This window comes from Lampris incognitus, chromosome 7 (genome assembly GCF_029633865.1).
Source record: "Lampris incognitus isolate fLamInc1 chromosome 7, fLamInc1.hap2, whole genome shotgun sequence".
In the NCBI taxonomy this organism is placed as follows: domain Eukaryota; kingdom Metazoa; phylum Chordata; class Actinopteri; order Lampriformes; family Lampridae; genus Lampris; species Lampris incognitus.
In genome coordinates, this window is record NC_079217.1 from 3,713,098 (window position 1) to 3,728,633 (window position 15,536).

Genomic DNA, 15,536 nt, shown 5'->3' on the forward strand with positions numbered 1-15,536 from the left:
CCGAAGCCTGGCAAACGCAGCCGCTGCCCTGCGGCACTAAGGACAGCAGGATGCAGGCCGTGTTATGTGATGAACAGGGGTGTCAGATGGCCACAATATAGGGCTGAACCTGAACTGGCGGACTGACCCAGACTGACGACGATGACTTACTCCGCCCGTCGTAGGCCCTGCTGGTGTGTAAAGAGGAAGGCAGCAACGAAGGGAAGTGTGTGTGTGTGTGTGTGCGACGTGTACGCTTGCTGTGTGAACGCTAAATGGACTGCATTCATACAGTACTTGTCTAGTCTACCGACCACGCAAAGCGCCTCACATCCACCCGTTCACACACACCGACGGCGGAGGCTGCCGTGCGAGGCACCACCCTGCTCATCAGGAGCAGGTAGGGGTTCAGCGTCTCGCTCGAGGACGCTTCGACACGCTCTGTGGCGGAGCCGGGGGGATCGAACCGGCGAGCTTCCGATTACTAGACGACCCCGCTGTGCCTCCTGAGCCATGCCAGTCCCACTGCGACTCTGCTCTGTGAAATTTGGAGTTGTGTTGACGCGATGTGCCGGGAAAAAAGCAGCGCTCATTAACACCCTCCTGGTCTATGCTGTGGTTCCCTTTTATATTTGCAGCCACACTCTCTGCTGCCAACGAGCTGTGAAATGAGCTGCAAGGGCAACATCTTGTCCAGCGTATACAGAGGCTCTCTCAGCTATTAGAGCCTCGGTAATGGGAGGCAGGCTGGGTACCTGTCTGCATTACGGTATACGTGCAGTCCGGAGCTTGGTGTATTTCACTCTCTGTGGCGTTTGCTGGAACGCCGTGACGCTGAGACGGTGACACGGGAGGCTGGAGGGAGGGGACAGCATGCACCAAGCAGAAACTGTGATTTTTTTTTTCCTCTTTCATTTTCCATCCATTATCCAAACCACTTATCCTGCTCTCCGGGTTGCGAGGATGCTGCAGCCTACCCCAGCAGCCATTGGCCGGCAGGCGGGGGAGACACCCTGGACAGGCCCACCACTCCATCACGGGGCCGACGCACTAGCTGGACTGGTGAAAAGTGGACGTCAAAAGTCAATTTTCACGAGCTCGAGCTGACGTAACATTTCCGACGAGCACAGATTTGTAATTTTAACTAATGGATGTTATTTTCCTTTCTCCACTGGCATGCACAAGCTCCATTACTGTCTCGTGTCTTTTCATTTCGCCATATCAGTGATGTATCATCCCTGAGAGAAACGGGGGATAACAGTCTCCTGAACCTACTGGGAGGTTTACTAGGCCCCTACTAGCCCACATATTTGGGACAGATGTGATGATAACTCCTATTCAATAGACCGATAACAATCAAATCGGGTGCGACACACACACACACACACACACAGACACACACACACCTAGGGGTAATTCAGTACGGCCGAGTCACCTGACCTACATGTCTTTAGACTGTGGGAGGAAACCGGAGCCCCCTGGAGGAAACCCACACAGAACATACAAACTCCACACAGAGGACGACCTGGGATGACCCCCCCAAGGTTGGACAACCCCGGGGTTCGAACCCAGGACCCTCTTGCCGTGAGAGGACCGCGCTAACCACCGGGCCAACGTGCCGCCGCCCCAGATGATGAAGCTGGAAGCGATGGTGACGTGGCGAGGAGGAGGAGATGAAAATGTTAGCTACCGTGACACTGACGGTCACCATGGTAATCACCGTGACTACAGCCCTGCTCGTGTTGATGAAACGATAGCTCACGGGGCTGCGGTACAGCTAAGGGGATGGGCGTGACGACGAGGATGGTTCATTCAAAACCACCGTGGCCCGAATAGTTCTGCACACCTGGATAAGACGGCGTGCGGCGGAGCAGCACTTCGCTCCAACAGCTGGGCCGAGCGCCGCCCGTTTCACAGCGTACGTCCAAAGGCGACTCCCTGCCGGCCCGGCGTCCCCACGGGCTGCAACCGGCAGAGTTAGAGAAAGTTAGCCAAGTCATTAATGAAGTTATGACCAGAGTCGCCGGCGGGACGCTAATCGCCTGTGAGAGCGGTGGGACGGAGACCAACTTCAGGCCCGTTTCACTGAAGCACACAGAAATGTTAATTAGCGGGCGAGAGAGGAGGGTTTGTGATCTGTTCAAATTAGTCCAGCCCGGCGAGGCCTCCCGTGGGGACGAGGGGAGACTCGGGCCTGGGACTGTGCGCCGTTTCCCATGGCCACGCCGCCGAACCGCAGGAGAGCCGGCTTCAGGTTTACGTAACGGTCACGACGAGATGTCCGCTCATCTCCCCCCCCTCCCCCCTCCGCTCAATTTGCTCTCGCCACGCCGCCAGTACGCTCGCTGCAGAACGAGGTTAAAGTTAGAATGACTCCTTCTCTTCCCCACCTCTCCTCTCTCCCCCTCCTCATGTTTCCCCGACAGCACGCTGCTCTCCCCTCTCCTACGGCGGTTTCTGCAACGCAGCAGAAAAGCAGGCGTAGCAGTTAAAGAGTCGGCGATAGAGACGGCCGCTCCAGGAGCGTGGCGGGTCCCCGGTCCCCGGTCCCGCCGCTACTTGGCAGCGCTCCACGGCTTTTCCTTCGCCCCGTCAGCAATACGGCCAGCCGGGCAGGGAGGGACGCATCCGCCACGCCCAGCGCCTGGCTCAGCGTGGCATGCGGCACGCAGACCTCCACCCGGTTTACTGCTCGCCGCCACATTGGATCACACCTGCTTACTCGCCGCCGGAGGAATGGGGGGGGGGCTGTGGGTGGTTTAGGGAGGAAATGAAGGCGGAGATGGAAAAAGTGAGAGAGACAGAAAGGGGAGACGGTCAATATGACAAAAGGAGAGGTAGTCTGGGGGGGGGGGGTTTCCCCCTTGCAGTCTTCTCTGACAAGCACAGATCCAAGACCGGGTTCTGCGGTGGTGCAGTGGTTAGCGCGGTCGCCTCACAGCAAGAAGGTCCTGGGTTCGAGCCCCGGGGTAGTCCAGCCTTGGTGGGTCGTCCTCTGTGTGGAGTTTGCATGTTCTCCCCGTGTCTGCGTGGGTTTCCTCCCACAGTCCAAAGACCTGTAGGTCAGGTGACTTCAGGTATGGATGTGTGTGTGTGTGTGTGTGTGTGGGGGGGGGCTGTGTGGTGGCCTGGCGGCCTGTCCAGGGTGTCTCCCCGCCTGCCGCCCAGTGGCTGCTGGGATAGGCTCCAGCATCCCTGCGACCCCGAGAGCAGGGTAAGTGATTGGGATCATGGACGGATGGAGTTTTCATTGAAGCTCTTAACTTAACTTACTCGGTCTGCGACGACCCGTGTCTTGTTCAGTCTGACCTCCGGGCCAGCCACGTTATTTGGTGTGTCACCAGAGTACTGCGACGGGTTAAACACAATCCGACCTCTGATCAACTCTCGAGTTGACTGACAGCTCCATTCTACACCTGAATGGGCAGTGGTGACAAACTCTACAGGCCCTGAACGGCACAGCGGGTACCAGCGGCCACAGAGCTGTGTGTGTGTGTGTGTGTGTGTGTGTGTGTGTGTGTGTGTGTGTGTGTACCCCGAGAAGCCCTGGAAGGTGGCAGCACACTGTCTAGACCATTTATTGGTCCGTGCAGGGCTGCCGGGCATGGGCCGCCGCCGCCGCCGCCGCCGCTCCTCCCGCTGTATTCAGACAGGACCTCATAATTTATCAGCGGACGAATGGAAGAGACAGAGGGATGGAGAGGTAGACTGGGGGCTTTGGATGAGGGGTAAGATGAAAAAATACTATATATCTATATCTATATGTGTGTGTGTGTGTGCGTGCATCGTTTTGATTAATATGATTAATATAAACTTAATTCACATGATTGTGTGTAATCTCCTATCCACCCTTCCAGGTAAAATTCCTGAAATGTGAAAACTTGTGCTAAAAAAATATCACAGATCTGTCTATCTAGCTATCTATCTATCTATCTATCTATCTATCTATCTATCTATCCATCCATCTATCTATCTATCTATCTATCTATCTATCTATCTATCCATCTATCTATCTATCTATCTAATCTATCCATTCTATCCATTCTATCTATCTATCTATCTATCTATCTATCTATCTATCTATCTACCTATCTATCTATCTATCCATTCTATCTATCTATCTATCCATTCTATCTATCTATCTATTCTATCTGCTTCAAATTCCAATTCTGGTCCCGGTCGCTGGTATCAGGTCTCAGACTGCATCGCTTGCCTCTGGTGTCACCACGCAGCAAGGTGTTTTTCCAGCCAGTCGGAGATACTTAACAAGTCTGAGACATGAGCCTGGAGAGGCTACGGCGTGAAGCAGAAGAATCCTCCCGCCCACGGTCTGGCTGCTGCAGAGAGAAGGGGCTGAATCATAATGCCACGGTTTCAAGGCAAAACGAGCAGTTGATGGATCTGAAATGCCTTTCAGAACAGCGGGTAGCGACTTCACGGCGGAGGAGATGATGGCGAGGTCCACGCCCGCGGTTTGACCTGCGGGTCAGCAACCCGCAGTGCATTCGCGCTGCGTTCAGAGCACCTCCTGGAAGTTCTGTTCCTTCGAGTTAACCTAAAAAGAAGTAAGAGTGTCAATTTCACTTGTGTTGACACTCAAACTTTACTTTTTTTGGGGGGGGGGGTTCCCTGTTTTTCCCCATAGTTCTCACCATGGCCTACACTGCCTGATGAAAGACCATGTATCATGAACTGTGGCCTACACGGCCTTAAGAGAGGGTGTGTAGGCCACAGTTCTCAGCTACACTCTCTCACACACTATTTAGCCCTGTGTGATGGCCTGGCGGCCTGTCCAGGGTGTCTCCCCGCCTGCTGCCCAGTGACTGCTGGGATAGGCTCCAGCACCCCCGCGACCCTGAGTAAGGACAAGCGGTTTGGACGGTTGCTTTACAGCAACAAGGTTCTGGGTTCGAGCCCCGAGGTAGTCCAACCTTGGGGGTCGTCCCGGGTCGTCCTCTGTGTGGTTTGCATGTTCTGCCCATGGCTGTGTGGGTTTCCTCTGGGTGATCCGGTTTCCTCCCACAGTCCAAAGACATGTAGGTCAGGTGACTCGGCCATACTACATTGTCCCTAGGTGTGTGTGTGTGTGGGGGGGGGGGGGCCTGTGTGATGGCCTGGCGGCCTGTCCAGGGTGTCTCCCCGCCTGCTGCCCAGTGACTGCTGGGATAGGCTCCAGCACCCCCGCGACCCTGAGTAAGGACAAGCGGTTTGGACGGTTGCTTTACAGCAACAAGGTTCTGGGTTCGAGCCCCGAGGTAGTCCAACATGGGGGTCGTCCCGGGTCGTCCTCTGTGTGGAGTTTGCATGTTCTCCCCGTGTCTGCGTGGGTTTCCTCCGGGGGCTCCGGTTTCCTCCCACAGTCCAAAGACATGTAGGTCAGGTGACTCGGCCATACTACATTGTCCCTAGGTGTGTGTGTGTGTGTGTGTGTGTGTGTGTGTGTGTGTGTGGGCCCTGTGTGGTGGCCTGGCGGCCTGTCCAGGGTGTCCCCTGTCTGCCACCCAATGACTGCTGGGATAGGCTCCAGCACCCCCGCGACCCTGGGAGCAGGATAAGCGGTTTGGATAATGGATGGATGGACCCCCCCCCCCCCTTTTCTCATTACATTACAGTCATTTAGACGACATTGTTATCCAAAGCGACTTACAATAAGTGCATTTAACGTATGCTAATTACCAGTTACCCCGCTCTTCCGAGCCGTCCCGGTCTCTGCTCCACCCCCTCTGCCGATCCGGGGAGGGCTGCAGACTACCACATGCCTCCTCCCATACATGTGGAGTCACCAGCTGCTTCTTTTCACCCGACAGTGAGGAGTTTCACCAGGGGGACGTAACGCGTGGGAGGATCATGCTTTCCCCCCCAGTTCACCCTCCCCCCTGAAGAGATGCCCCAACCGACCAGAGACGGCGCTGGTGCAGCGACCAGGACACATACCCACATCCGGCTTCCCACCTGCAGGGACGCTGGACCAAGCCGGAGTTAACACGGGGATTTGAACCGGCGAGCCCCGTGTTGGTACGCAACGGAACAGACCGCCACGCCACCCGGACGCCACCGAGTTGACACTCTTTCTTAACAATCATGGCTGTTGGGAACAGAAACACAATAGTGAGTCCGAAACAGTGTTACTCCACTACAGCATGTCCACACTTCCTGTTACAGAGCGGACAGAAGGGGACACGGTCAGAGACGGGCTCCATTATGAGGTAACTGAGGCGACAGTGGCGGGAACGGGGTCAGACTATCAAGAGTTTACATCACAATAGGCGACTCCTTCCAGTGGATTATACAACATAACACAGATGACCGCCGAGCGGGAATGTCGAGAGAATCAGGGAATAAGAGTCCGTGGCGGTTGTTATAACGGCCTCCATTATCTGTTAAATAAACATTCTGACGGGTCTGGGTAAATATGACACCCACGTGTACCGTCTTTGCCGGCGCCGCCCAGCCAGGCTGAGTAAAGCAGCTGCACGGTAACTGCAGCAGAGCCACGACAGCAAACTAGGACCCGGGGTTCTATACAGATGTGGAGACCAGCTCTAACAGAGACCAGCTGTGGGCCGTCTGTTATCAGTGTTGTAGATTTTGTTTTGTTTTTGTGGATCCCCCCCCCCCTTTTCTTCCCAATTGTACCCGGCCAATTACCCCACTTTTCCGAGCCGTCCCGGTCTCTGCTCCACCTCCTCTGCCGATCCGGGGAGGGCTGAAGACCGCCACATGCCTCCTCCGATGTGTGTGGTGTCGCCAGCCGCTTCTTTTCACCTGACAGTGAGGAGTTTCACCAGGGGGGGCATAGTGCGTGGGAGGATCACGCTATCCCCTCCCCAGTCCCCCCTCCCCCAAACATGTGCCCCGACTGACCAGAGGAGGCGCTAGTGCAGTGACCACAACACATACCCACATCCGGCTTCCCACCCACAGACACGGCCAATTGCGTCTGTAGGGACGCCCGACCAAGCTGCAGGTAACACGATGGAGGCGGCCACGGGTTTGGGCGCTAAACGCAGGCCGGGGTGCTCTGGTGGCTCTGGTGCCGTTTCCTCGCCCTCTCCCTTCAGGGTGGGTGGCTCCCCCGTCCTCCGTCTCCCTCCTGCCCTGCGTGACACCCCGCTTCACGGTGGGGTGTAAGGACAGCTTGTCAGTTTGACACACCTGAGGCTGCTCACTAATTCAGCCTCCCCCTCTCCCGCGAGCCACGCCCCCTCCCTCTATATTTGCATATAGAGCAGGGGAGTGAGAGCCGATCACAAGTGGTCAGTCGAGACGCATTCTAACGACGGGGGCAGCAGGGTGGCCCAGGGGTCAGCACTGTAGCCTCACAGCAAGAAGGTTCCGGGTTCGAACCCCAGGCCATCCGAAGTGCTTTCTGTGTGGAGTTTGCGTGTTCTCCCCGTGTCTGCGTGGGTTTCCTCCGGATGCTCCGGTTTGCTCCCACCATTAAAAAGACATGCATGTTAGGGTTAGTACTCCTGTCCGTGCCCCTGAGCAAGGCAGCGGAAAGAAGAACTGGAGTTGGTCCCCGGGCGCTGCAGCGGCCCACTGCCTCTGTACAATAGGATGGTTTAAATCCATCAGTCCATCCATTATCCAAGCTGCTTATCCGAATTTGGGTCACGGGATGCTGGAGCCTATCCCAGCAGTCATTGGGCGGCAGGCGGGGAGACACCCTGGACAGGCCGGCAGTCCATCACAGGGCCGACACACACACACACACTCTCACACACACACACACACACACACCTAGGGACAATGTAGTACGGCCGAATCACCTGACCTACATGTCTTTGGACTGTGGGAGGAAACCCACAGACACGGGGAGAACATGCAAACTCCACACAGAGGACGACCCCCAAGGTTGGACTACCCCGGGGCTCGAACCCAGGACCTTCTTGCTGTGAGGCGACCTCACTAACCACTGCGCCGCCGTGATGCACTGTATGAATCAAAGTTGGTTAATTTCATTCATGTTTATATGAATCCTGTGTTCGAGGGATGCAGATATTGTCACCTTTGCCTCTGACACAAAGATGTCTGTCGCCACAGCGGATCATCTGTTTCCATCTCTTCCTGTCCTCTCCATCTTCCTCTGTCACACCAGCCACCTGCATGTCCTCTCTCACCACATCCATAAACCTCCTCTTTGGCCTTCCTCTTCTCCTCTTCCCTGGCAGCTCCATATTCAGCATCCTTCTCCCAGTATACCCAGCATCTTATCATCTTCATCTCTGCCACCTCCAGCTCCACCTCCTGTCTTTTCATCAGTGCCAGTCTCCAAACCATACAACATAGCTGGTCTCACTACCATCTTGTAAACCTTCCCTTTAACTCTTGCTGGTACCCTTCTGTCACACATCACTCCTGACACTCTTCTCCACCCACTCCACCCTGCCTGCACTCTCTTCTCCACCTCTCTTCTGCACGCCCCGTTACTTTGGACAGGTGACCCCAAGTATCTAAACTCATACGCCTTCGTCACCTCCACTCCTTGCATCCTCACATTCCACTGTCCTCCCTCTCATCCATGCTGCATAGGTATTCCAAGAAGCATGTTCATGCCAGGTGTAAACAGCCTCTCAGAGGCAGAGAGGATGAGCCCAGGGTCTAGGACTGTAAAGGGGAGGGGCTCCAACTTCGGGACTTTTCTACAGTCAAAGCGATAACCAGCATCATGGATGAGAATGTTTTTCTCTTTTGGAAATTGCCTTCCATCTTTCTCACCCGTTCCTCCTGTGGCGTCCTTATCTCTCTTTTCCTTTCAACTTCAACTTTATTTCACATAAATATTAAAAAATGCAATTTATACCATACTATGTAATACACAAAAGTGGTGTGAAAAGGGACACTCCAATGAAGCTCAGCAGAGCTTATGGACGGGGCCCATACTTCAAGCAAAGTAATTTACATACAGAGTAACCCACATAAAAGTGAAGAATAATAAAATAAATAAAACCTACAAAAAAATAAAAATAAATCCAAAGTCCTAGCCCTATAATTAGCAAGTTTTTAGTATATGAATCAGCAGTATATTTCTGAATCTATTTACGTTTTAATTTCTTTTTAAAGACGTGTATGGACGAGGACATTTTCAAATCGTCCCTTAACTCGGTCCACACCTGCGGGCCTTCACACGCCGCCCCAGGGCCCCTGCATCGCTCATCGGGGCCCCAAAACGTCTCTTTTTCGTTTTGTTCTGCAAGACCTTGTTCTTCGCTCCCTCTTCCAGCTTTGTCCCCTGCCCCCCAACTAATCCTGCTCCTCTGCTCTATCAGTCCTCCCTCTCACGCCATCGCTCTCCCCAAGGCTCCTCACGCTCCCTTAACGTCCGAGCTGGCCGGCTGCTGAAGCGGCTCAGAGGGTAAATAGGTGTGAACATCAACCCCACAGCTTTTTGTGGCAGAGGGGAGTGCGAGTGTGCACGTGTGCGAGTGTGCACGTGTGCGAGTGTGCATGCACGCTTGTGTGAGGGCGAGTGTAACAAACCATGTTGACAAAACAACCCCAGAGAAAGAAATCGCTCAGCAAATAGGCCTCTTGCAATATGTGGTGTTGAATCATTCAAACGCTGGATCACAAGGCACGCTGGAGCCCGGGTGATGAGTGGATTCTAGGTTTGTGTGCATGTCTGTGTGCACTTGTTTATTTAGCTGTCCATTTTATTGCCTCTGTGTGTGTGTGTGCATGCGTGCACACACACACACACACACACACACACACACACACACACACACACACACACACACACACACACACACACACACACACACACACACACACACACACACACACACACACACACACGTGTTTTCTTGTGTCTGAGCAGTGGCCTGTGCATGCGTGTCACGGGGATGACTATGCAACTTCGCACCACTTCTCAACATGATGCCGGCTGGTAGAGAAAATGACAGCGAGTCATATAAAAGGGTTCGGCTAGCACATGTCACCTAGCAACAAGGTTGTGATTTGCAGCAGCTGAACGGATTCTGATTGGGCAGTTTTGCGGAAAAGACAGGTCCTTTGGAACACACGCGTTCTACGCACCGACAACTGTGTAGAGGTCAACACTTTAACCTGTACGGTAATATTTTAAAACACCGGGGGTTCCGCAGCAAGAGGAAAACGTGGTCAGTGTTGGAGAGTGTGTGTGTGTGTAGGTCTGTGATTAGTAGGTAGGAGAAAGCTGTAGGAGTGACAGCTTGATGTGTTGTTCACCATATGTAAATCACAGAGGGACAGAGATATATATATATATAGAGAGAGAGAAAGTGAGTGAGTCAGTCAATGAATGAACGAGTCAGTGAGTGAGTGAGTCAGTGAGTGAATGAGTTTTGAGGGGTAGATGAAGAGAGGCTTTCAGACCACTTCACCTTATTTACTCTAGCAGTCATATCCTATTATCCTTTCTCTCTCTCTCTCTCTCTCACCTCCAGACATAAATGTTATCTCTAATTTGGCAGCAGATGGGGGCTTTAGACGGGTTTCTGTGCAACATCATCACAGAGACGCGTGCACAAGTAGGGGGCAGAAAGCGGCAGTCTTCACGGCATATCTAGCAGAGCCAAACTCCAAAGCAGAGATGACAAGGAGTTGCTGTGCAGTAAACTGCACCAACCGCCAAAAAGATGGATGGAAAACGCTCAAGACTCCGAGGGGATCACATGCCTTTGCTGAGAACAGAAGAAGATGATTATGGCTCCAGGCCATTAAAATAGCGGGATGGGGGTCCTGGTGGTCTTAAAGGCAGCGAGTCTGTGCAGTGCCCACTTTGCGTTTGGTCCGTTTCTGTTTCCTCACCTCAGCTAGTTGCTCTTCGCAGATGATGTGGGGTTTTTTGGTTTCATCAGAACGTGACCTCCGGCGCGCACTGGGGCAGTTTGTAGCCGAGTGTGAAATGGCCAGGATGAGAGTCAGCACCTCCAAGTCCGAGGCCATGGTTCTCTACCGGAAAACGGTAGCTTGCTCCCTCCAGGTTGGGGATGAGTTGTTGCCTCAAGTGAAGGAGTTCAAGTACCCCGGGGTCTTGTTCACGAGTGAGGGTAGGATGGAGCGGGAGATCGACAGGCGGATGCTGCAGCATCAGCAGTAATGTGGACGTTGTACCGGACCGTTGTGGTGAAGAGGGAGCTGAGCCGGGAGGCAAAGCTCTCAATTTACCAGTCAATCTTCATCCCAACCCTCACCTATGGTCATGAGCTTTGGGTAGTGACCGAAAGAGTGAGATCGTGGATACAAGCGGCTGAAATGAGTTTCCTCCGTAGGATGTCTGGGCTCAGCCTTAGAGATAGGGTGAGGAGCTCGGACATCCGGAGGGAGCTCGGAGTAGAGCCGCTGCTCCTTGGCGTCGAAAGGAGCCAGTTGAGGTGGTTCGGGCATCTTATTAGGATGCCTCCTGGACACCTTCCTTTGGAGGTTTACCGGGCACAGCCAACTGGGAGGAGACCCCAGGGTAGACCCAGAACTCGCTGGAGGGACTACATGTCCAATCTGGCCTTGGGATCCCCAAGGAGGAGTTGGAGGGCATTGCTGGGGAGAGGGACATCTGGAGTACCCTACTTAGCTTGCTGCCACCGCCACCCGACCCCGGAGAAGCGGCTGAAGATGAATGAATGAATCAACTTTAGCTAGCAAGGTAATGTGTAAAGAGTTTGTGCCCAAAAAAGAGCTAGACCAACTCAACTTGCTGTACAACCAGCTCCGTGATGACTATGAAGAGAAGTGGAGGCCACACAGGGAGAGAATAAAACACTTTAGGAGCGGCTTAAGCGGTCCAATTTTGCTACTGGTTCTATAAAGGACATGAACGCTCTCTTTCTTTCTTTCTTTTTTTATACTGGTTTAAATTCATTGCAGGTTTTCATGTGGCTGTTGAATATTGTAAAAAGAAGCACACTTGTGCTTAACGGTGGGTTAAACTGGGAGAACCACCTCCTTTTGGTTCTAATGAAAGTCAGGCTTGGACACCCCAACAGAGACATTGCCTAAAGATTTGGGCTTTCTTTCTCAATTGTATCTAAAATCTTAAAAGAGTGGATACCCCATGTTGTCCTCAACACTGAACAATTTGATAATGTGCCCTTGTAAGGATGCAGTGAGAGCAAACACGCAAACGTGTTTTAAATCCAAATTTAAGAACTGTCGTTGAATTACAGACTGTACTGAGATGTTTATAGAGAGAACATACAACGTAAGAACAAGGGTTGAAACCTGGTCAAATTATAGGCACCATCATCCCCCCTCTCGTACCCATCGGATACAGGATGCCCTATCCTTTATCCAATTTATCCTTTATCCCTATCCTATCCTTTGTGAAGTTGGAGAACATTAAACACTCCCTTCGTGGCCTTAACGAACAATTTTATCAAATTTGACAATCCTTCCTGGGACATGTCACATCCGTCCAACTGGATTCTGTCCCCATTGACTAGGTGACCCCCCTGCACTGTACCAGCATCTTGCACTTCCTGGCTGAGTGCTGTTTTCCCCATATGAAAAGCACACAGGGTGTATAGTACGTTACGGTCAGCAAATTGTCTCGTTTCGTCTTAAAAGTTTTTTGTTGCTTTCTTTTAAAAATTACGTATATGTGTTTTATGTTATGCTATGTTATGTTGCTGTATGTGTTGAAAATCTTATAAATAAATCATATTTTAAAAAAAAACTATAAGCACCGTAACACAATTAAGTATGTAATTGGAATAAGACCAGCAGGAGGTATGTATTTTTGGCTGATGGGTGGGGAGGTCGTGCCTTTGACAAGCTGATAACTTCAGATTCTGGCTTTTTGGGAAAACTTGAGCATGGGGATGATATCCTTGCGGCTAGAGTTTTCTTTGGCTGGCGTAGGAGCAACATTAAGAATCCCAAGTTGGGGGCATCCGGGCTGCGTAGCGGTCTGTTCCGTCGTCTACCAACACAGGGATCTCAGGTTCGAATCCCCGTGTTACCTCTGGCTTGGTTGGGTGTCCCTACAGACACAATTGGCCGTGTCTGCGGAAGGGAAGCCGGATGTGGGTATGTGTCCTGGTCGCTGCACTAGCGCCTCCTCTGGTTGGTCGGGGCACCTGCTCAGGGGGTGGGGGGGACGGGGGACTGACGGGAATAGCGTGATCCTCCCACGCGCTACGTCCCCCCTGGTGAAACTCCTCACTGTCAGGTGAAAAGAAGCGACTGGTGACTCCACATGTCGGCGGATGCACTTATGACCTCTGATGACTAGTAGTTCTCCTGATTTCCTACGTTAAATGATGCACTTATTGTAAGTCGCTTTGGATAAACGCCTCGGCTAAATGACTGTAATGTGGTAGTCTGCAGCCCTCCCCGGCTCGGCAGAGGGGGAGGAGCAGCGACCGGGACGGCTCGGAAGAGTGGGATAATTGGACGGGTACATTTGGGGAGGGGGAAAAAAAAATCATCCCAACTTTCACTAAGGGGACGACTCGGTAGCCTGGTTCTTATTTTGACACTTCACACCAGTCGTCAAAAGTCCGCCTACATGTGGAACAAGTTACAAGTCAGCTTAAAACCTTTCACATACTGAACACTGATGCCCAACAGCCAAGTCGATGTGCCGGATGACACCGTAACCATATGTGTTGGTCCCGCCAACGTTAGGAGGACTGTGGTGGTCCGGTGATAACTGTGTTTAGAGGAGACAGACATGCGACACATTGCAGAGGTATGATTGCAGCCCTTCCCAGGCCTGTCAGACCTCTAACGGCAAATAACTATCATGTGACAGAGTACTCATCTTCTCACACGTGACTGAATACTTCATGTCCTCATCGGGAGTTCTCCATGCATGAACTGACAATATGTTTTAAATGCAATCTAATGAAGGCGACACAATGTAATCAAAATGAAATGTACACTTGTAAAAAAAGTGTTTTCAACAATGACAAATGTGGATAATTAATGATAACAAATGAATCTAAGAAGGTTGGATCAGTTCATCTGGACACAGCGTTTACTGACAGATATGTTTGCCCCTTTTCCACTACATGGTACCGGCTCAGCTCGACTCGACTTTTTCGTTTTCCGTTACTGGAAAGTACCAGCATTGTGGTAACTGTTGCCAGCCACTTTTCTGGTACCACCTTTGTCGAGGTTCCAAAAAACTGGAGCAGGTACCAAAATCAATGCAGACCAGCTACACCGAGGGGTGCTGTTACGGTGATGGAAAATGACCCTCTGCGAGTCGAGTCGAGTTGAGCCGGTACCATGTAGTGGAAACGGGGCATAAGTGACCTCTTCAGTCTCAACTGACTGCAGGTATCCCCACCCTTATAAATACAGTTTCATAACGACTGAAACCAACGACCAGGTTCATATGCAAATGTGGGTGTGACCATTAACTAGAGTTTCAATGGCCATGTGAACTATTCACAGAGGATTACGGAATGTTAGCCATCAGCATTGTACGATGACGACGGATGTATACTCTTAGCCCCCCCTCGGTTCAGCGATGGTTCTTCCCTCTTCACATAGATGGCCTCTAACTCCCTGTTCAAACCAGCATTGCTCCCTATCGAGAATGTGCACATCCTCATCCCTGAATGAGTGGCCACTGGTCTGTCTTGAACGCCAAGGGCAGATGTACTTAGGGCCACCTGTCGCCATCTAACAATGCTGTGATTGCAACATTCCCTAATCCTCTGAATAGTACACATGGCCTTTGAAGCTGTTGTTAATGGCCACACCCATATTTGCATATGAAACTGGTTGTTGGTTTCAGTCGTTAGGCACTGTATTGTTTATAAGGGTGGGGAAACCTGCAGTCAGTTTAGACTGAAGAGGTCACTTATGCCCCTTTTCCACTACATGGTACCGGCTCAGCTCGACTCGACGAGTGTCGTTTTCCGTTACCGTAACTGTACCCCCTCAGTGTAGCTGGTCTGCATTGATTTTGGTACCCACTCCAATGTTTTTGGAACCACGACAAAGGTGGTACCAGAAAAGTGGTAACAGTTACCAAAATGCCGGTACTTTCCAGTAACGGAAAACGAAAAAAGAGTGAGTCGAGTTGAGCCGGTACCATGTAGTGGAAAAGGGGCATTAGTTGAGTGATGAAACATATCTGTCAATAAACGTTGTGACCACATGAACTGATCCAACCTTCTTTGATTTTCTTTCCTGGATTATTGAGCATGCCTCAAGACAATACCAAATGAACACATATCTAAAATTTCTGTCTTGAAAATTAACATTTTTTTCTTGCTTTTAAATTTTGAGTACTATCCCCAGTGTGTGCAGAACTGCAAGTGCACTTCTTTCCATTCATTTTTTGGATCGGTTTGCATCCACATTTCCCTTTTTTTGGTGTATCTGGTGATGTTCACACATATAGTGGTAGTGTTGGCAGCAGTCTGTACATTTGATCGTTTCGCTGAAGCTAGGCCTTTTGCAGTACAGACATTTGATCTCTTCAGCCAGGTTGGGGTCTTTTTAGCAGCAGATAAGTTCTGGAAGGAGGTGGTTCATGAAGAAGACTTGAGTGTTGGGAAGAGTTTCTTGTAGGAAGAGCTAATCGCTCCCTAGTCGGCAAATGACGCTGCTTGTCT